A 23385-nucleotide genomic window follows, 5' to 3' on the forward strand; every position below is an offset into this window, starting at 1 on the left:
CACCATCTGCCTTGGCAAGAGATGGCTAATAGATTGGTCATGGAGCAGGAATTTCCTCCACAAAATAGGAGGCACGTTCCTGGTTAACTGCGAGAGTTATGGCTTTGTTTCAGCTCACTGGAATTTGGAGGGCACAACTTGTTGATTTAGGTGGGGATGTTCTTCCCAGCTGAGGAAGCACAGGGCAGAAAATGACAGGGAGAAGCTGTAGATACTAGATGAGGTTGGTACTCGTTCCTGAGGGTCTTCTCCTTCACCCCCTGGGATTTAAGCTGAAGATGGCAGCCGTGTGGACATCTTCTTTGTGGTAGAAACTCACCATTCTGAAAGTCCTATATCCCATGCTATCCTTGCTCTGGAGACCTGTCTTCCCGCTGAGCCCAACAAAAATATGGTTCTCATAGAAGCTGTCATTTTTTTTTTTTTTTTTTAGTGAGGAAGATCAGCCCTGAGCTAACATCCACACTAATCCTCCTCTTTTTTCTGAGGAAGACCAGCTCTGAGCTAACATCTATCGCCAATCCTCCTCCTTTCCCCTGTCCCCCAAGTCCCAGTAGATAGTTGTATGTCATAGTTGCACATCCTTCTAGTTGCTGTATGTGGGACACAGCCTCAGCATGGCCGGAGAAGCGGTGCGTCGGTGCGCGCCCGGGGTTCCAAACCTGGGCTGCCAGTACCAGAGCACGCGCACTTAACTGCTAAGCCACGGGGCCAGCCCAGCTGTCATGTTTTTAGATGATTCCAACTCCTGTCTAAAGTTGATTGGTTCAGGGTTTAGCAGTCATTTCCCACAATTTTCAAATCCAAACTGGGCTAATCATAATCCCTCTCCAAAATTTTTGTGTATGTGCTTGTTACCGAAGAGGCTATCAGGCAGTCTCTCTCTGGTGGAAGCCATAAAATGCACATTTTGGGAACTGTCTGTGGTTATTATTTCTGTCATGTGGAGGTATCCACTCTACATGACAGAAGAAAATTGATGTGCAGAGACGTGGAGACGAGGGGCAGAGAGTATCTCAGAGGAGTTCAAGTCACTGGTTCACATTGTTCCTGAGGCCCATCTACATCTCTACTCCTCTCTTGTTAATATCCTGTCCTGGATTCTATAAGCCAACCAATTTTCCTGCCTGAGATTAGGTTTCTGTCACTTGAGACTATAAATAAGAGTGTTGACAAATATACACCACCATACTCAGGACAGACCAGGTTAACATCACAGCACCTTCTCCGTTGGACTGGGATCTGGCTTCAGGGTCTTCCCCAGGACAGCTTCCGGGCGGCTATTACCAATCCATTAGAACTGACACATGAAATGAAGCTTCTGTGCCGCTCCAGATCCCAACGCCCCTAACATGGGAACAGAACCCTCATTTATAACCCTCCCTTATAGGGTCCTTCTTGAAGTTTGATTGTGCAAATTGCCTCAAGCTAGAACTATCTTTCCATGAGAACATTGCCTGAAGAAAGCCACTTTGCAAACATCTTTGAGATTCAAGTACTTTATTACTGCAAACAATTAACCCCCTCCTCCTCAGTTTCAGCAATAAGATAATCCTGTTTGACAACAGACCCATAGATTCAAGATCAACTTGAATCAATTTATTTTTAGGCAGTTTAGACCTATAATACCTAACTCCAACTAATTTGGATGCTGCCCCCAAAAACTCGTTAAGTATTTCTGGTAGAGGAGGCAATGCTAAATATGCAATTGGGTTACTGTCTGCAGAAAAGAGGACAGATATATGAAAAGTTCACCCCTTAGAGTTTGCTTCTCAGCATGGATCCTTGGGCCACATGAACTAAAGTATGCCCTCTTTTCTTTTAGTGCCTGTCAATCAATCAACAGTACCTACCATCTTTGGTTTTGTCAGCACTTTTGGGCAAGAAGACTCTAAGATATCAGCTGGCCCAGACCCGGCCCTTGGACATATTCCTTTTGGCCCTCAGTCTTTGGAAATAAAATTTGAACTGCCAACATTTAAAATGTGGGAGACTTCATTTAAAAGTCTTGAATGAAGGTTTCTCTTGAAAACTTAGGAGGTCTAGCAACACGGCACCTTTAGTTCAAGCTAGTACCAACTGGCTGGAGCTGAGAATTTCTGCTTCATTTAAACGGGATGTTCTCCAATTTGACACTGCCTCCACCACTCCTTATTTTGTCACACCTGTCTGCTTCTCCACTTACTACACCTGTCTAGCTCCTTTGGACATTTGAACTTAAAATCCCTGATCCAAGCGAACATCCCAGGAGAGAAACGGATTTCTCCAAGGTTGCAAGGCAAGTTTAGTAGCAGGGCTGGTTTCTAGAAGCCCACCTTCTCTGCTATTTTTTTTCCAATACATACCTCCCTTTACAGGCAGGAGGCAATTTAGAGCAAGAATACCAGCCTCAGTTGCCATTTTTACACATAGGTGTATAAATGACCTCAGGATCTTCCTTAAAATACCCAAAGACAGTGCAAACAACCCCTTAATAAGTGGCTAACGACCAAAACAAAAGGGGAGAAATAATGAGGAAATTAATTAATCCTTTATTATGAGCTGAATTACATTCCTTCAAAATTTATATGTTGAAGTCCTAACCCCCCAGTACCTCAGAATGTGACTGGATTTGGAGATAGCATCTTTACAGAGATAAAGTTAAAATGAGATCATTAGATGGATCCTAATCCAATATAACAGGTGTCTTTATAAGAAAAGATTAGGACACAGACACCCACAGAGAGAGAATGCCATGTGAACATGAAGACAGCTATCCACAAGCCAAGGAGCGAGGCCTCAGAAGAAACCAGCCCTGCCGACACCTTGATCTCAGACTTTTCACCTACAGAATGGTGAGAAAATAAATTTCTGTTGTTTAAGCCCCCCAGTCTGTGGTATTTTGTTACGGCAGCCCTAGCAAACTAATACCCACCGCCTTTTTAAAATTTATTTTATTGAGGTCACATTGGTTTAATCAAATAAAAAAGAAATGACTTTGGCATCGTCTTACAAATGTGTTTGCAATTCTAATTTAACCCCCATCACATGAGAGGGCCCAACACAGTGCCCCGCTGAGCACTGTGGTAGCTGAGAGCCTGCCCTTGGGAGTCACACAGCACAGGTCCCAGTTCCAGCCCCTCCAGTCACCACCTACGTAACTTTGGGCAATTCTCTAACCTCTCTCTGAAATACGAACATACAGGCAGCACCTATCTCCTAGAGCTGTGGTGATGAATGAATGACATCCTGTATAAAGCATTCGGCACAGACAGCACAGATAAGTGCTCCAGAAATGGGAGCTACTGTCACTTACCACTCTCTCTGGGGAAACTGCCATTGAACAATTAGGCCTCACAAAAAGAAATGGCTGCTTAACCCTTGGAATTAGAATCTAAAGAGAAGGATCAGGAATAAATTCCCGAACATGGACACTGCAGGGTCCAACTTCTGCACTAATAAGTAAGAACCTAATCTCACAGTGTGTCAAGAGGACTAAAAGTCAGAGATACCTGTATCTATATGTCTATCCTATGTATATCTATCTTTATAACTATATTTCTGTATCTTTGTCTATAACTATGCCAATATCTATAGCTAATCAATATCTGTCACTGTATCTATAACTATATCTATAACTACATCTACGTCTGTATTTATAACTATATCAATATCTGTATATCACTTTATATAACTATATCGATATTTATAACTATATTTATAGCTACATCTGTATCTATATCTGTTCCTCACAATACCTGACACATGATAGATACTCAACCAAATGTTAGATTCTTCCCTTTTGGTCATAATTCAGAAAACTAGAAGATGAAAGTTGGGGAGAGAAGAGCCAGTGTGCCTATAGAATGTGAGAATTATAGAAAAATATATTTTTCCTTCATCAGATATTTATTGAGGACCTAGTAATATGCCAAATATGGTTTAAGATCATCAGAGATTAATTAGACTGCAGGCGTTTCTATGCTTTTGGAGTTTATAGTCTAAGGATATCCTATGAAATAAAGAACAATCTTTTGAAGTGCTTTAAAGTGCATTTTGTAATCAATTTGGCATTGTGGCTTTGAGAGGTGGCTAGGCTCACCACTATGTGCCCAGGTACATAGTGCCTTGAAGAGTTCCTGCAACAGAGCTCTGATTTCACAAGAATTCACACTGAAAAAGCTCTTTGTTTTATGAGGCAACATACTTAGTGTGATAAAGGATCCAAGAGTTATAGAGCCAGGTTAGGCTCCACCGCCTACCAGCTTGGTGATCTTGGCCACTGTTTATGTCTCTGAACTTGAGGACACAATAATAATACCTACAGCCCAGCTTTCCACAAGGATTAGTGAGATAATCTACATAAATCACTTTGCCAGCCCTGGGTCTAATTCACAGTAAGGGCTCAATAAATGTTGAGGTGCTCTCTACTCCCAGCAAATTCTGAAGCCAAACCCTCGCAGTTAGATATTCAAAAAAAATTTTTTTTTAGTGAAAGGCATTCACTTTATATAATGTGAACCAACTTCTGCATAATGGAGTTTTCTTTCAAGTATTCCCTTCTGGCTCTCTTGTGCTCCTCCCTGCACCCTCCTCCCTCAGCCTGCCACATTCAAAGCTGCCTAACATGAAATCAATCACCTTTTATGTGCCAGCCACTGTCCTGGCCATATCACACGTATATTCTCATTTTTCCCTCTCACTCACTATCACCATCCTCATTTTGCAATTAAGGAAAAAAAGTGTCAGAGAAGTTAAGAGACTTGCCCAAGGTCAGCTAACCAGTAAGCGGCATTGCCAGAACTTGAAACAGGGTCTTCAGATTTTAAGTTCAGGGCTCTGTATATCCTTTACTGCCCTGTGGCAGATAAACACACATACACACATACCCACACACACAACTCAAAGAAGCTGTCACTTACCTCAGTTCTACATGGTACTGTCTAGGAAACAGTTGGCTTAGGTCTTGGATTGGTGTAGAAAAGGGGAATTTGCATGTTCAGTTCTCTCTGACCAGAACTTCCTGGGATCGTACACACATAAGAACTTGCCTCCTGGCCCCAGGTGGGGTGGAGAAATTGGCAGGAATTGGATGTTCCAGAAGCAGGAGGAGATACTCAGGTAGGATAGGACAGAAAGTAATTACAGGGCTCCATGGAAAGCCAATTGGTTAGAAAAACAAACTATATGAAGTTACCTCCAATTCTTGTGGGATGACTTCAGTGTGAATGAACAAATAAAGTCAAATGGAGCACTTGGACTAGTACTCTGTGGCTAACCTGCTCCCTTTGCCCAGCCCTTTACCTCCAATGTTTTCATTTAAATGACAGCCAAGTGGCAGTGTGGCTTAGTAGTAAAGCCTGTGCTCTGGAGGCAGAAAGATTTGGGTTTCAGCCTCAGGTCTGCCACTTACCATCTCTTTGACCTTCACTGGCCTCCTTTCTCTAAGCTTCAGTTTCCTTATTTGTAAAATGGGAATGTTAATAGTGACACCTATCTCCTTGGTTATTTTGTTGTTGTTGTCATTGTTAGGATTAGATGAAACAGTTCGTGAAAAGCACATAGCATAGTGCTTGGCATAATCAGTCTTGGCTGTTTTTATTAATTTGGGATTCTAAGAAAAAGTTTGGTATACTAGCAAAATGCAGGGTCTTTGGAATCCCAAAGTCTTGAGCTTAAATCTTGACTCAGCCACTTACAAGATGGCCCATGGGCAAGCCATTTACTTCTTTTAACCTTGGTCTTCTCATCTGAAAAATGGCGGAGTGGGGGGTTGTTAATAAGATTTGTCCCATGTGATCTTTGAAAGGATTACGTGATGTAAAGTCTGTAGGGTACCTGGCCCAGGCATGTGGATGCTGGGTTCATACTGATGTTGCATCGGATAAGCCCAGACTGTCATAGATAGTGGCTTGTACTGGTAGTTTTTACAATGGCTAGAGCCTTTATGGGGGTATCATTGAGTGATGGGGAATCTCCAAAATCCTGGCCCAACTTTCCCAGTACCTTTTCCCTCCCAACCTCCATGGAAGCAGGGAGAAATTTACCTCTCTCTGCTCAAAGTCACCACCAGAGATTGCTGGAGACACCTAGAACACCCCTGCCAGGACTGAGGTTGGCAAGCCTGGCTTCTGAGGGGTGGGTCTTGCTCTTCCTGGCTGATTCATTCAAGATAAACTTTCAGCTCAGGACAGGCTTTTATTTTATGGAGTGCAGTGAGTAAGGGATAGTTGCCTGGCCTCAGTAAGCTAACGATTAAACACCCAAATTATCGGGGCCGGCCCTGTGGCTCAGCAGATAAGTGCGCGTGCTCCGCTGCTGGCATCCTGGGTTCGGATCCCGGCCGTGCAGCGACGCACCGCTTGTCAGGCCATGCCGTGGTGGCGTCCCACATAAAGTGGAGGAAGATCGGCAGGGGTGTTAGCCCAGGGCCAGCCTTCCTCAGCAAAAAGAGGAGGATTGGCATGGATGTTAGCTCAGGGCTGATCTTCCTCACACACACACAAACACACTAAATAAATATATTAATTAAAAAAAAAAACACTCAAAGTACAGAAAACACTTTTGCTCAAGCAGAAGAGGCAGTCACTTTGAGAAAAGAATGGGGACAGGAGGAAGAGTCCACGAGACACCCTCTGGATCTCAGTAGATCTCTCGCATGGAACTGTAACACCAGTGTTGTGGTCAAGAAGACAGGCTCTGAGGCCGGGCCGCCTGGGTTTCAGTCTAGCTTTCACCAGTTACCAGCTCTGTGACATTGAGCAGGTTTCTTATCCCATTGTACTCAGTGTTCTTGTCTCTAGTAGGACTCTCTGAAGATTCCACACACACTTCTCTTTCATTTCCAAGCCTCTCTTGTAGTTAGGGTGAAGCCACTAAATTTCAGTTCTGGACAATGAACTCCAGGTGAAAGTGACACAAGTCACTTCTGGTCTAGGGCATTTAAGAACAGGTAGGAGTTCTCTCTCTTCCCCTGACTTAGTAGTCTGGGAAACCATGTGTGGAGATAGTAACATCAAAATATGGCAGGGATTCTCTCAGCCTAGTTCTCTGAATGACTTTGTGTAGTCAAGTATCCTGTCAATTTGACTATTTTACATCCATTAATCTCTTTAATCTTATAAAAAACCTATAGTACATTCATTCATTCATTCAATAGATAATTAATGAGCACCCTCTAGGTGTGAATATAGCTTTGTTCATGTCAGACAAGGTTACTGCTCTCAAGCAGTTTACATTGCCATAATAGGGAGGCAAAGACAAGAAGCAAAATATCAATTAAATAGACAAGAGGATAAAACATTATGTGGTAGGTACTATAATTGCCACCATTTTACTAATGAGAATATTGATGCTCAGAGAATTTAAGCTACTTGCCCCATGTCACACAGCCAGGAATGGCAGAAACAGCATTTGAATCTAGATCTACCTGGCACTAAATCTTTTGACTCTTAGTCACCATGTTCGTTCACCATGTTGATCCTGGGGATAACTTCTAACTGAAAGAACACACAGTTCTTTGCTTTGCTTTGATTTTTGGAGTTAACCTGTTCTTGATTCCAACTGCAAACACCCTGAGGCAGAACAAAGCTTAGCTTGAAGCTTGTATACTGATTACAATCCAAAATGCTCCCCTGCACTGTCCTGGGAACTCCTAAGGCATATTATAATAAAGAGCATTGTGGGGGGGGGTGGTTAACGTTTTTAATTGAATTAAAATGTATGTACTCACAATAAGCGTGGGTGGGAGGAAGAGATTAATCAAATCATTCACAACTACGAACGTAATAACAGAACTTACACTTCGAGTATAGAGTAGTATCTTCCATAAGACCAATTTTCTGACGGATATAAACTACAAACTCTGGAAACAATATAAAAAACAATACCAGAATGTACTAGAAAGCAACCAAAAGCAGTCAGAAAATGGAGGGAGGAGACTGGAGGAAACGAACGAGTTCCCATTTTTATGGAGAAAATTCAAGAAAGAGAGAACCAGAGGAGGAGATGCCCCAATTCTGTGTATATATTTTGCCCAAATTTCTGGCTGATCCCTGAACTACACAGAATCTTTTCAGTTTCAGGCTAAAAGAACTGAACAGAGTTTTCAGTTGGTGGACACTGCAGGGGGATGGAGTTTGGCGTTTGGGTATGGCCAAGTTAACTCCCCGCTAAAACAAACAAACAAAATAATCACACTTCAGAAAAATATAACAAAGTCCAGAATCTCTAAAACATATTATAGAAAATGTTCAGCATAAAATTCAAAATTACTAGACTTACAAAGAAACAGGAAAACATGACCCATTCTCAAGAGAAAAAGGACATCAATAGAGAAAACTGATGACCCAGATATTGGAATTAGTAGATGAGGATTTTAATAACTATGCTATAGCTTTAATAACCATGCTCAAGGATTAAAGTAAAATATACTCATAATGAACAAATAAAAAAATTTAGCAGAGAAATAGAAATTATTTTTTTAAATTGAGAATCTCTAACTGAAAAATACATTACTTTAAATTAAAAATTCACTGAATGGCCTTTAAAGCAGATTGGAGATCACTGAAGAAAGTCAGTGAACTGAAGTTAGATCAAAAGAAAGGATCCAGTCTGAAGAAGTAAGAGAAGAATACTGAAAAAGAATCAACAGAGCCTCAGTGAACTGTATATATATATAGATAATATATAACTGTATATATATAAAATATATGTATTTTCACATGCATATTTTAATATATAAAATATTATATACAGAACATATAATATATATTATATGTACATTAATATACTATAATTGTACATACATTATATGTACCTACACACACACACACACACACACACACACACACAGCTCCACCTTGGCAGAATGCTTTTCCTATTGGAGTTCCCCTACTCAAACTCTGATGTGAAATCAAGTTCCTCTAAAAAGATACTAAGTTTTTTCAGCTTCTGAGCTCCCTGAACTGGAATTTTACTGCTAAAAACTTAAAGTAACACAGTGGGCTAATGGGAATTCCAAATACTGGAACATTCCAGGTCTTGCCTGCAAGAGCACATCTAGCCTTTGCTGACAACCCAGTTGTTCAAGTAAATATTGGACTAAGCCAGAGAAACTTACCCTGGAGAGAGGAGGAAGGAAGGCAGGAACCGACATCAGTGGTAACCTAGAACAGGTTCCTCAACTTTGGCATTATTGACATTTTGGACTTGGTAATTCTTTGTGCAGGGGGTGCTGTCTTGTGCATTGTAGGATGTTTAGCAGCATCCCTGCCCTCCATCTACTAAATTCCAGTAGCAACTCCCCAGTTGTGACAATTAAGAATGTCTCCAGACATTGCCAATGTCCCCTAGAGGGCAAAATCACCCGGTTTAGTACCACTGACCTACAGTCTAGGTACAGACACTTCTTCCCTTTGGCACCTGCAATTCCTTCCCGTAGCTGCAGCTGAATCCAGGCTGCCCTCGTCCCAGCACTTGCAGACGCAGCTGCAAGTCATGCCTCAACTAGGAGACACTAGCACAGCTGGCCTGTGCCCGTCCTCAGAAGTCTGGGCCAGCCCACAGGGCCCCTCCCCTGAGCTCAGAGACACCAGCCCAGCTGAGCAGTGCCCCTCCTTGGAGATCTGAGTTCACACATCTGCCCACCAATGGGCTTCCTCCTCTGAGTTTCTAAGTTTTCTCCCTTGTTTCTTCAGCTATAGGAGTTGTAGCTGCTTCTTGCAACTGCTACCTTCATGATGCCTTAGAGTTCCTTTTAATCTCTCAGTCACTTAGTTAATGATTTTGTAACTAAACACTTTTTTATGTTAAAATAACTGACTCCTGGGCCGGCCTGGTGGCAGAGTGGTTAAGTTTGCACACTCCACTTCAGCGGTCTGGGATTCACAAGTTCGGATCCCTGACGCGGACCTGTGCACTGTTCATCAAGCCATGCTGTGGCAGTGTCCCATATAAAGTAGAAGATTGGCACAGACGTTGGCTCACGGCCAATCTTTCTCAAGCAAAAAGAGGAAATTTGGCGATGGATGTTAGCTCAGGGCCAATCTTCCTCACCCAGAAAAATAATAATAATAATAACTGACTCCTGACTGGACTGACTGACGCAGTGTTCTTTTTCCTTCCCCCTCCCTTCTCTTCCTTTCCCTTCCCTTCTTTTCTTCTTCTCCACCTGGTAAACTTCTACTCCCTTTAGAGCCCTGACAAATACCATCCTTTTCTGGAGCTTTCTTGGACTCTGCTAGGCAGAGCCAGCCACCCTCCTCTGGTCCCCTGGCACTTGGTACAGTGCTTCTTACCTGTGGTAGAGCCCTGTGTGTATATCTCTATCTCTCCTACTAGACTGTAAACTCCTGAAGGTAGGAACCACATAACATCATTTCTGCATTCCTGGCAGAGTGCTGTGCACATATTCAGGCTTGGTAAATGTCTGTCAAATGAAGGAATGAATGAATGAATGAAGAACTGCATGCCACAGGACTTCTGTTTCAAGCCCAGTCTGGTGCTGTGTTTTCCCCCTCCTAACCTTCTGCCTAGATTGTAGTCTCAGTGAGCATTGGAATGGACTCTCTTGCTTTCCTTCCAATGCTGGCCCATTGCTTTGCAACGACACCATTACAGCACCCTCATTGTGTTGAGTTTGTTAGCTGGGTCTCTTGTTCAGTAAATATGAAGCTCCTTGAGGATAGGGTTTGTTGGGCATAAAGGCGACTCTTACTAAATATTTTATTGAATGAATTGCTGAAGGGATCTAGGGGAGGTTTCAAGGGAAAGCCCGTGAAGGATGGGGATGGTGTTTATAAGTGGAGCCTTCATCCCTGGTAGTGGTGATGGAGCGGGAATGGTGTGGGGAAATGCAGAGAAGTTGTTCAAGGAATCATTGACTGTTCTGGTCTGGTAGAATGCAGGGCACGTGGAGAGGACATCTGGGAGACAAGGCTGCACAGCTGAGTAAGATACAGATTTGGGGTACCGAGAACCAGGTTAAGAAATGTGTGCAGTATTTTGGGGGGAAAGGCCAGGGGTCCTGGTGTAAGGGACTGGTATCTCCAGACCTCCATTTTTGGGAAGAGCCCACAGAGCGCTAGAGGAGAGACTAGTGGAGGAGGCCATTCAGGCAAAGCTGTGTGCTGTAAAACCCAACAGGAGGGTTAACAAGGAGAGCAAGGCTCCCACAACCCTGACAATTCTATTCCGTCGGAAGTGGAGTCTCTTTGTGGAGGAAGATGAATGAACACTCCATGCTATAGACAATGGAGACCAAAAGGAGGTGAGAAAGGGAAAGAATCAGAATGTAATAATTATCCCAGGTTGAATGGTTCAGCTTCAGCTTTTTTTTTGTCTAATTATCACAGAGTTTTTCAGAATTTGACGTATTTTGTAAGATGTGAAAGATAATAAAAAAAAGTGTTTATCTTGGCTTTTAAGCAGACGTGTGCTGGGCAACAGCAGTGTGTGCAGTTCAGCTGGGTTCTGCTCCAACAGGGAATATGAGTCCATTATAATTCTTTTTTTTTCCTTGCTGAGGAAGATTCACTGTGAGCTAACATCTGTGGCCAATCTTCCTCTATTTCGTATGTGGGTTGCCACCACAGCATGGCCACCAATGAGTGGTGTAGGTCCACACCTGGGAACCGAAACCAGACCAAGGTGGAGCGTGCCAAACTTAACCACTAGGCTATGGGGCTGGCCCCTCATTATAATTCTTAAAGAAAGAAAACAACAGCAGTTTGGGTGTGACCTGCATATCATCATCTGTTAAATGCTGTTAATGATATCAGCTTACCTTTATGTTCCGGGGCTTTTTGGAAGTTACATAAGATGAAGGGTGTAGAAGTACTTTGTAAATAATTAAGTGCCTACAAACTCCATCCATTCATCCAGCAAACATGTATTGAGCCTGTCCTATCTGACAGGAATGGTGGCAGGCCCGTAGGGGTGCAGGCATGAATAAGACCTGGTCTCTGTCCTTCACATGTCTACATGAACTGATGAGCTTGGACAAAGATACTCACCATACCACAGTAGAAGGTTAACATACTTTATAAGGGATTGATACTAATACTACATTTAGTAAGGTGGGTTTTGTTGCTAATGGCTGGCAAGTTGATGTCTTCAGTTTTCCTAGAAGAGTACTCAGAGGCAATAATGCCATGTGGTTAGAAGGAATTGGGCTTTGGAGACAAAGGATGAGCTGCAAGCTTATCCTCTGCCACTTGATGGCAAGTCACTTGTTTCCTCACCTGTGTCACTGACATAACTCCTCCTATCTAACTCGGAAGGTTAGCGAGATCACTATATCAGCCACCTTAGAATCTCTTGTTCTCATCCATTTATTCATAAAACTTGCAACTGTAGGTGCTTCCTACATGCTGACCAGAGAGATACAGAGAATAAATAAGGAGACAAGTAGGCAAGATACTTTTAGTTGGTGAGAAGTGCTATGAAGAAGATGAAAGAGCTGATGTAATGGGGAGTGACGGGGCGGGGGCTGCTACTATCGTAGGGTGATCAGGGAAGAACTGTTTGTGGAAGGGACATTTGAGCCCAGACCTAGATGACAAGAAGCAGCAGCCGGGTGAAGAAGTGGGGAGAGGAGCACGCCAAGCAGTGGAGCACCTGGCACCCTGAGACAGGAGAAGGTCCGTTTGAGGATCGGAAGGAAGGTTAGTGGTCTAGTGTCAAGCAGAAGGGAGAAAGAGGCAGCACAAGGAGTCAGAGAGTCAGGTAGAGGCCAAATCACGTAGGACCTTGAAGGCCATGGAGAAGAGTTCAGAATTTATTCTAAGAGAGCGGAAGCCGTTGGCAGGTGGAGGTAGGGGAATAGCATCAGTTGATACATGTTTTGAGAGGATCAGCCTGGCTGCCGCGTGGGGAATACTCTGGGGAGGTGAGCGAGTGGGAAAGGAGAGCAGGTAGGAGACAGACAGTCGTCCTGGTGACAGGCAATGGCCAGCGGCACTGAAAGGTGTGTGGCTAGTGATGGTAGATGGGGGGGTTGCAGATAGTAGGTCAGACTGCAGACAAGCTCGGCCCTACCACCAGGAGTCTTACCCATGCTGGTGAGGCCATTTCATTGATCTGATGACTCCATAACACTTTCCCTGGCTTCTTGAACTTTGAACTCTACTTATCATTGGAAGCAAAAGCAGTGGTGGCTTGCTTTCTCGAGACTTCACTTTTTTTGTCTCCGGCTCCAGTGGTTCTTAGTGAAAGATCACAGGCTTTGGAGTGAGATAGACCTGGATTGGAATCCTTGCTCCAACACTTACCAGATGGCTGACTGGGTAGCTTTTTAATTTAATATCTGCAATCCTCAGTTTCCTCAGCAGCAAAATGGACTTAATAATAATGCCTGCTTCTTGCAGGCTTACGCTGAAGCATCAAATGAGATAATATTTGTCAAAATATCCAGCATATGGTAGGTTCTCAATGAAAGTCACTTGGCTTTCACTCTGAACTATCTCCTTCAACCCTCTGCCTTCCTAGACTGGGATGGGAGGCCAGATGTTTCTGTTAAAACTCCAGCACCAGCCTGGTGGCCAAGACAAATTTCAACCTCAGCAGAACAACAAATTCCCACTTGACAAGCAAGGTCCCTGCTAAGCCCTTATGGTGCCCTGGTGAGAATTTTAAAAAGGTGACCCCCTGGGAGGATGCACTTCTGCTGGGCGTGACCTCTTTAACGCTAGGCAACAGCCTCAATGAGAAAAACTGTGGGCAGATGAAAAAAAGGAGAAAACTTCCAGGGCCGGCCCTGTGGCTTAGCGGTTAAGTGCGTGCTCCGCTGTTGGCGGCCCTGGTTCAGATCCCGAGCGCGCACCGATGCACCGCTTCTCTGGCCATGCTGAGGTGGCATCCCACATACAGCAACTAGAAGGATGTGCAACCATGACATACATCTACTGGGGCTTTGGGGAAAAAAAGGAGGATTGGCAATAGATGTTAGCTCAGAGCCGGTCTTCCTCAGCGAAAAGAGGATGATTGGCATGGATGTTAGCTCAGGGCTGATCTTACTCACAACAAAAAAAGGAGAAAACTTCCGAAAATCCAAAGCTGGATCTTCATTTCCATAAACAGCCTGCTCTTCCAAGCAAATGCTCTTTTTCTGCTCACTCCTCCCCCATGTCTCACAATTAATGAATATTCGTTGTGAATGTCAGGTAACTTCTGGATCATTACTGGTTTGTTTGGGCAAAAATGAAGGAAACCAGAAAGTAAGCCTAACAGAAACACCCCTTTCCATAAGTCAGTGTGGGTGGACAAGAAATGGGCCCCTTTCTGTGCCTCTCAATGACCCGACGTGACATCCCAGTGGCCCACTCAACCGTCTGCAAGCAGGTAGGAATGGTGGTGGAATTTTGTTGTAAGTCTGTCAGAAAAAAAATCTGCCAAAAGTAGCAGTAAAGCTCTATTTACTTCACTCCAGATATTTTCTATCCATAAAAATAGAAAAAAAATGCAATCACTCTCTTAGATTCTCACCTGCTTAATTTTCTCCATACCAATTACCACTACCCATCCTAATCTCTATTTTCCATATTTGCTTATTTATCTTAATTATTGTCTGCTTCTCCCTTCCCCCTCCCACAACAACTAGATATGAGTTCCACGAGGGAAGGAACTTTCCTTTTAAAGCAGTATCCTCCCTGGGTAAAATACTAGCACTAGCAACCACTTACTAGCTATTTGTTGAGTAAATGAATGCAAGGCTTTGGGAGCCACCTGGTGGACAGACCTACTGTTATCCACATGCAACTGAGCTCTTGTTTTCCTTTTGCATCCTTCTTGGTTTGGTGTGCCTGGGAATCTCAGAGGATGGTGCCGGTAAGAACTAGGCCACACCCTTGCCCTGACAAGTGAGCCACAATTATCAAGTCTGGCTCTGCCCAAGAAGTTCAATCGCACTGGTGCCAACCCCAGGAGGAAATGGAGAACGTGGAAATCAGCTAGTCTGATGCAAACAAGCAGCTCTATAGTGAGAGGGAACTCACTACTTCCTAAGGCAGCCCAGAGCACTGGCGGAAAGATTGCATTTTCAGGAAATTCTGAGGTTGTTCAAGCTGAGATCTGCCTTCATGCCATGTACCCTCCCTATTCCTAGATTGGTTCTGGAGCCACACAGAACCAGCTTGCTGTCCAGGCTCTTCTGAACCCATCTAGGCTCCTTGGGAAGGGAATGCCCCTGGGCCTTTGCCCTCCTGAGTGACCATGCCCAGGCAGGAGGACCAGCCCCTGAACACCAGCACAGCATCCGGCTTCTAGGGTAATGTTGGCTGAAATGCTGACCCACGTGCACAAGGCAGGACCACGGTGATGGAGGTGCCTGGGGCTTTCCCTGTTCCACCCACACTGCTGGGGAGATGAAGAAAGGATCTGCGAGAGAGTGAGTTCTCTCCTGTAGGGGGAGGCTAGAGGGAACTGCAATGGGGTGCAAATCACAGCACAATCTGAGTAAAGAGGGAGAAAACCAACTAAGCTTCTACCGTCTGGCTCCCTCCAAATTTCCCCCCAGATACCATTGGAAGGATTCACAAAAAAGGGGCATCATTTACCTCTGGGGAGGAAAACTGTGATGGCAGTGGGGGGTGGTTTTTACCGGATTTTTCAGAATATCTTTCAGGCATTACCAATTTGCAAAGGTAAGTAATATTAAAATGATAGAAGAAAACAACAAAGGTTCTTTCAGGATGGTGCTGTCACCTCTGTAGGGCTCTTTCTGCAGGACAGCTTTCAGATATTGCGTTCTCTCATCTTCTGCGGGGCCTGCTGGGATATCTGGACCTCCCAAACCATTGCGGGGATGGGCTCTTTATCCAGCTCACAGCCCCAGGGATCTGTTTGTCTTATGCCAGCGCTCTCTTCTTTTTAGAGCACCCGGACCCTGGAAGGACCGAGAAAATCACGACTCCATCAAAAAGCTGGATCTTTTTTCCATAAACATCCTGCTCTTCCAAGCAAATGCCCTTTCTCTGCTCACTCGTTCCCCTCTCTCTCCTTCTGTGGGCAGACTGGCTCTCTTGGTGGACTGAGGGTTTAGTTAAAGGTAACTAAAATTAAATAAGAGGTTACCTCCGATCAGAGTTCATGCAGCTGGGCTGCTGTGCCCAGCCTGACTGCACCCTTGCTTGCTGAGGCAGCACTCATTCTCTGGGCCCCCGTCTCTTCCCCTCGCACCTGCACCTCTCAAACGTTAATCCCTGCCCGGTGGTTTACCTGAACCCTGTGAGATGCTTCCTCAGGCATGATCTCCACGAATCTCTACTGCATCCTTGTGGTGATGTTGGATCCCTCCCATTTATCAGATGAGGAGACTGAGGCTGAGAGTGGACAGGGCATTCCTCGAACAGAACAAGACCTCAAACTCACAACCTTCAACTCTAAAAGGTAACTACATTCCCCACTCATCCTTGGCTACTTCCTTTTAGGAAAGATGACACTACTTGCACTTCCTTTTGAGTTTTCATTTTGGTCCCGTTCGTTCTCTTCTCCTCTGTAATCCCGGCCCATTCTTACTCAAATGTTTCTCAAACTTCGGTCATTCATGCCTCACCTCCATTGTCTCTTTCTGTTGTGCTATAACCATGCGCTATTATCTCTAGTCTTATTTACTCAATATTTTCCTTTACATTGATTCTCTTAAAAACTTAAAGCACAAAAAATTTATCAATCCAAACGAAACTCTGTATCACTACTATCATTAAGAAATTAATTTTATCTGCCACAACGGAGGAAACTAAAAATGAATACAATGGAAGTACACATTGTTATTGTTATTAAATCCCATTGGGATACAGTTGCCTGCCAAATATTTGAGACTAGTCTGTTCTCTTTTTATTAAAAAGAGGAATTAAGGTTTTATCAGTTATTTGTTGCTATGGCAAAGTTGCCTAACAAACAATCCTCAAGTCTCAACGGTTTACACCAACACACATTTATTTCTCACAAGCCTGTAGGTGGTCTGGGAGGCTCAGCTTCAGCTGTGGGGTGGGGTTATGTCTGCCCCACGAGGCTTTCCTTCTGAGACTGGTGGCTCTCTAGGGCATGCTCTTCTCATGGTGGGTGGCAGATGCACCAAAAATCAAGGCAAACCAGGTAAGCACACTCAAAACCTCTGCTTGCATCATGCCTGCTAGTATTCCATTGGCCAAGACAAGCTACACCACCAAGCTCAACCTCATGGCTCAGAGAAGTGTATTCCTCCCTTGAGTAGGGGTGGAGAGGGATGAGCAGAGAGTCAATATTTGCTGAGTCACAAATAAACTCCACCACAAAGGAGTGGAAGACACAGAAGGAGCAAACTGAAACTTTCTAATTGACTTAATTGAAGAGAACTGGAAAAGGACTGGGTTAATCCAATCATAATTCATGTCCCAGCAGTCCGCTCACTCTGATTCTGAACAAAATCTGGGTTCTTTTAGCAAGGAACAAGGTGATGTGGAGGTGGTGGTGGGGAATGGCCATTGGGTAGGTGTATTTGTCTGCTAAGGCTGCTGTAACAAAATACCACACACCAGTGGCTTAAACAACAGAAATTTACTTTCTCACAGTTCTGGAGGCTGGAAGTCCAAGATCAAGGTGCTGGCAGGGTTGGTTTCCTCTTGGCTTGCAGATGGCCATCCTCTTGCTGCTTCTTCATATGACTGTCCCTCTGTGCACACACCCCTGGTGTCTCTCTGTGTGTCCCAATCTCTTCTTATAAGGACACCATCAGATTGGATTAGAGCCCACCCTAATGGCCTCATTTTAACTTAATCACCTCTTTAATGGCCCTATCTTCAAATACAGTCACATTCTGAGGTACTAGGAGTTAGAGCTTCAACATATGAAATTTGGGGGACACAATTCACTCCATGACAGTAGGAGAAAAACAATGTTTGCCACATAACTCCTCCCTCCTCCAAAAGTTGCTTCCTTGATTCTGTATATTTTCTTTTGTTCCTTCCCCTTTCAATTAATGCTTATTAAAAAGAATAGACTACGTTAGCTGTCTCCATCTCTTTCCATCCCTCACTGATAACCCACAGTCATCAGTTTTCTACTCTTAATTACTCTATTGAATCTTTGTTTTTGGAAGCAAGTTCTCTAATGTTCTTGCTGCCAAATGCAATGGGTCCTTTTCAGTTCTGACTCTTGGTCGTTCTTGGCAATGATAACCAACTCTTGAATCGCTCTCTTTCATCTTTCTGTTCTCATACCCTGCCTTTTCTGAGTCTTCTTTCTCAACATTGTCCATGGAATTCTCTTCCTTTTTCTTCTCTTTAAATATTGTTCTCCAAGAACTCATCCTCAGCCAACAATTCCTCTCATTCCATATGCACTCTGTCCATCTCTCTCTCTCTCCTCTCTCTCTCTATTTCTCTCGATAATTTCCTAAACCACATTTAAAATATTGACCTCTCCCCTGAGTTCAAACTTAAATATCCAACTGATTACTAAATATATGCTAACCTCGATATTCCATAGATAACATAGATAAACATGACCACAACTGAATTCAATGTTCCTGCCTCCAAATCCATTCCTCTCAGAAAGTACTATAACCACCTACCCCAGTTTACCTAATAAAAAACCAAGATATCATCCTTCAGTGCCTTCTTACTCTTAACCCCATCTGCCTTATTTAGTTCCAAGTCATCAGGTTCCAAGGAAAAGGAATTCTTCCAAGCATTTCTCAAATTCTCCTTTAATACATTCACCACTCAGCTACCAAGGTAATCATTTAGAAATGCATTGTTGACTGAGTACATTACTCTCCAGATGAAGTCTCAACTCTTTAACATGTGATATAATGGCCAGCCCTTCTGTCATTTCACAACTTGAACCTGATGTTGAAATAATATTGAATGTAAGTGAGGTGACCCCCCTTCTCCAGTGGAAGTTTCTCCTTCTATCTGTGGATAATTGCAGCCAGCCTGGGACTTTCCCTAGACTAGAAAGGCTTTTACTAGACAAGGACAGGCAGGATGAGGTGGTCTATCTTTATCTCATCCTGAAAAAGACAAGAGGTGGTGATTTCATTGTAGTCACAGTAAGCCACCTTTCAGCCAATCTGAAAGGTACCGGCTGAATACTGTGATAGCTTTATACAAGCCATTTGGAGAAGGGGATGGAGCGGAGGGAGGAGAGCCAGATCCTATTCTTCAGGTAGGTCACAGACTTCCCCTAAAGGTGTGCGTTCCCATCATCAATCATTCCTGAGCCTGGAAGAGGTGAGGAGAGTGTGGACTGGGCACTGAGTAAAGGGATATGACCCAAGACATTCTCGCTATAGGATAAAGATAGCAGTGCAAGTGTCAGGATGAGCATCTGCCAGATTTTAATTCTTGGAAGCTGTCGGTTAAAAGCAAAGTTTTGCTATTTGATTAGCAGACTGCATTTCTCTACTAGGCCAAACAAAACTCTGATGCATTTTAGTGGACTCCTGGAGGAATATATCACAGTATATCCACATTCTATTGGATGTTGAAAAAGAGGACTTGTAAGAGAAGTGCTTTGTCAAGGGCCAGAAGAGCAGGCAAGCAGATTGAAGGGGTGCATGAGCATTGTATGCAGACAGGCCTGTGTGGGAACCTGACGCTGTGTGACCTCGGGGAATATCACTTAATCTCTCCAAGTCTTAGTCTCCTCCTCTGTCAAAGGGGAAAAATAATAGTACCTGAATCAAAGGGTGACTGTGAACATTAAGCGGGATTAATATACGTGTTTGCTTCGCACAGTGCCTGATACTTGGCAAGTGCTTGACATTATTATTACCATCGTTGTAGTTATTACTCAGTATTCTTAAGAAGAGTCATGGAGCCTCAGAAATCCTTTGCTTTCTTCTCCAGCTCACTTGAGTCTGCTAGGAAGGTTCACCTTCTGCCTCTGGGTTGTGGTGAAGCCGTCATGGTCCTCACCTCCCTCCCTCTCGTGGACTCCTGGCTCTGGGGTCCCAGAGGCCCCAGGAACTGAGTCTGTGGTTTGTCTTTCACCAATGCCACTCTCTCCTTCTTTGTTTTCCCCAGAGGGTCTTGATTTAAAAATGATTTTATTACTTGATTCTAGGAAGAGCAGACAACACCACAAACATGAGCTGTAGGGGAAGGGACACCTGTTTGAGTTTATCACACTGTTCTCACAACTATGACCTGAGGTCTGCAGATGCCACACCGAGATGAAACGTGACAGGATTTATAAAATGGCTAGGACAGTGACTGGCATGTGGCAAATGCTCAGTACATGGTGGTTCCCCTCCACTGGACATGAATGCCCTAACGTATGGGGTGACATGGGGATGACGCCACTGTCCCAACCACATACACAAGCCTCTCTGTATGGAGGTCTTGTCCAAGTGGTGATATGGGCGCCCTGGCTTTTCATTTCCTTCCTAGGACACAGTTTTCTGCTTGACTCTGTTTATCCAGCTTTCTTTTCTTTTTCATCCTTCCTTCCTCCCTCCCTTTCTCCCTCCCTTCCTCTCTTCCTTCTATCCTTCCTTCCTTCCTCCCTTCCTTCTTTCCTTCCTTCCTTCTTTCCTTCTCTTTCTTTTCCGTCCCTCTAATTCCTTCTGTCTTTCCTCTCTCCCTCCATTCTACCTTCCCTCCCTCCTTTTCTTTCTCAGTTGCTCTATCTTGCTGTTTCACTCTTTTTCTCTTTCCTTTTCCTTTGTTCCCCTCTCCTTTCCTCTCTCGCATTCCCTCCTTTTCTTCTTTCAATATCCAACATGGAAAGATTTTGAGCTCATAACCAAGGAAAGACAAAAATCACACGCATGTCTTGCCATAAAGAATCTCATATCCCCAGGGGAAGACAGAAGACCCAAAGGGAAATGGAAGGGGGAAAAGGGCAGGAAGCACAGGAAAGGCCCCTGCAGGTCTCACTGAGCCCCGGCCTGCCCAGACCTCTTGCAGTCCTTGTTGCTGGATTTTCCCCGTGACAGTCTTGGGCAGGTCCAAGACAAACTCCATCTGTTGGGAAAAATCAGTGCAGGGTGGGCTGTCCATGACCCCAATGGGGTTGGCTATTTCAGAGGAACTGCTACAGGGTGAAGGGAAGCTCTTGAGGCTGGAGGCTCCAGGTGAGTGAGGACTGAGCCTGGAAAACACCCAGGGCAGCCCGCTGTGCAATAAGAAGCTTCAGAAAGTGCTCGGGGACAAGGACAAGAGGAGAATGGCTGGAACTGGACATAAAGTCGGTCAGCTGGTCTCTGACATACTCTAGACCAGGCGAGAAGCAGTACGTGAACACAACACGACACATCAGACACCTGAGCTTTGATGCCAGACTCTCTGGGCTCCAGTCTTTCCTCTACCACTCGCCTGGCTTTGGTCGGGTCATCTGGCTTTTAGGAGACTCGGTTTCCCCACTGAATAAGCCAGAGGATAACAACAAATTTGTTGAGTTGTTGTGAGGACTAAATGAGATTCCAAGGCTAAATTCTTAGCATGGGGTAAACACCCAAAAATATTAGCTGTGGTTATTAAGCTCGACTGGAGAGAACAGACATCTAAGAGTTAGGAAGCCTGGTTTTCAATTCCATCTCAGTCATTTCCTGTTGGTGTGTCCTTGGCAAAACTATAAAATCTCTCCAATTTCACTCTTCTCACCCGTGAAAAGGAAGGTCTGATATCAAGGACCTCACCATCTCTAACACTCTTGAATCCTAATATGTGGATGATGATGACAGTTCATTGAGGCTTCCCATGGTTCAGCTTGCCAGGGCATCAGTCTAGGAATCAGATGGTCTTGGATTTAATAAAAATAATAACAATAGGGATACAGATACGAAAAAACTATCTTAGCAGCTGATGTGGGAATCTTCCACAGGGCAAGACTGACTTTGTTGAGGAAGGAGTTTGTTAAGATCACAGTGGGGTAGAGCAGGGCTTGGCAAACTACACCCTATGGGCAAAATCTAGCCCTCCTCCTGTTTTTGTAAATAAAGTTTTATTGAAACACAGCCACTCCCATTCATTTACAATTGTCTCTGGCTGCTTTCACACTACAAGGGCAGAATTGAGTAGTTGCAACAAAGACAGTATAACCTAAAATATTTACTATTTGGCCCCTGGAGAGTAGATAGAAGGTAGAAGGAAGCCATAAGGGAGATCCACGTTTAATGCTAAGACGAAAGCTACTCTGCATATCACAAAGAACATGAAATCAACAATCCATAGAGGTTTATGCACCCCTATGTTCATTGTAGCATTATTCACAATAACCAAGATGTGGAAGCAACCCAAGGGCCCATCAACTGATGAATGGATAAAGAAGACGTGGTGTGTATATATATGTATATATATACATACATATATATATACATATATATACACACACACACACACACACACAATAGAATACTACTCAGCCATAAAAAAGACAAAATCATCCCATTTGCACCAACATGGACGGACCTTGAGGGTATCATGTTAAAATAAGTCAGACGGGGAAAGACAAACACTCTATGATTTCACTCATATATTGAAGATAAAAAAACATGTGGATAAGGAGAACAGATTAGTGGTTACCAGAGGGGAAGGGGGTGGGGGGAGGGCAAAAGGGGTAAAGGGGCACATACGTATGGTGACGGACAAAAACTAGACTATTGGTGGTTAGCAAGATGCAGTCTATACAGAAACTGATATATAATAATGTACACCTGAAACTACACAATGTTATAAACTAATATGACCTCAAGAAGATCAATCAATCAATAAAAAGAAGGGAGTATGGTCACTGGAATGAGGGAGGAGGTGGAAGGAACCTGCTGCCCAGGGCATTCTAGAGGAGAGAATGTAAAAAGAGACACGTCTACTGAGTAATACACTGTTATACTGTGTGATAGGACCCTTCCACTGAATCTCCCCAAATACTCAGTTTCAATTCCAAATTCTAAATTCTTGATATGTTTGGTGTTATTGGATTTCTAGTTTCCTTTTAAAATACTTATTAAATGCTTATTATGTGCCAGTCACTCTTCTAAGTGCCTTATGCCTTACAAATATTAATTCTTCTTCTTAACAACCTGTGAAACAGTAACACCATTATCGCCATTTTACAGATAAGGAAACTGAGGCACAGAGAGATTGTTGAGTAAGTGATGATATGGATTTTGAATGCAACAGTCTGATTCCGAGACTATGCTATCCTGCCTCTCTATCAGTTTCAGGCTGAAAGTCTGCATGGTGGACTCTTTAATGTGCTGCCCAGATCCCCCTGCGGGAACAAAAGGCTTACTCCCCCACTGCCAGGCCTCTTTGGAGAGTGCACAGCTGAGGAGAGCTCTCTCTCCCAGGGCCACGCCCCCTTCCCAGGGCAGCCTGCATCCACGCCTGAACCACACGGGGCTATAAAGGCCCTCCCCTTATCCCCTCCACCCCCTCAGGAGACCCTGAAAGGTTGTCCTAGCTTCAGGCCTCCCCATGG

At 44.0% G+C, this 23385-nt stretch overlaps 1 pseudogene; it reads right to left on the bottom strand.

The window, feature by feature from the left end:
• Positions 1-23385, bottom strand: part of LOC131421989 (acyl-coenzyme A synthetase ACSM2A, mitochondrial-like) — a 75361-nt pseudogene that overhangs the window by 32291 nt on the left and 19685 nt on the right.

Source organism: Diceros bicornis, chromosome 26 (assembly GCF_020826845.1).
Source record: "Diceros bicornis minor isolate mBicDic1 chromosome 26, mDicBic1.mat.cur, whole genome shotgun sequence".
NCBI classification, from domain to species: domain Eukaryota; kingdom Metazoa; phylum Chordata; class Mammalia; order Perissodactyla; family Rhinocerotidae; genus Diceros; species Diceros bicornis.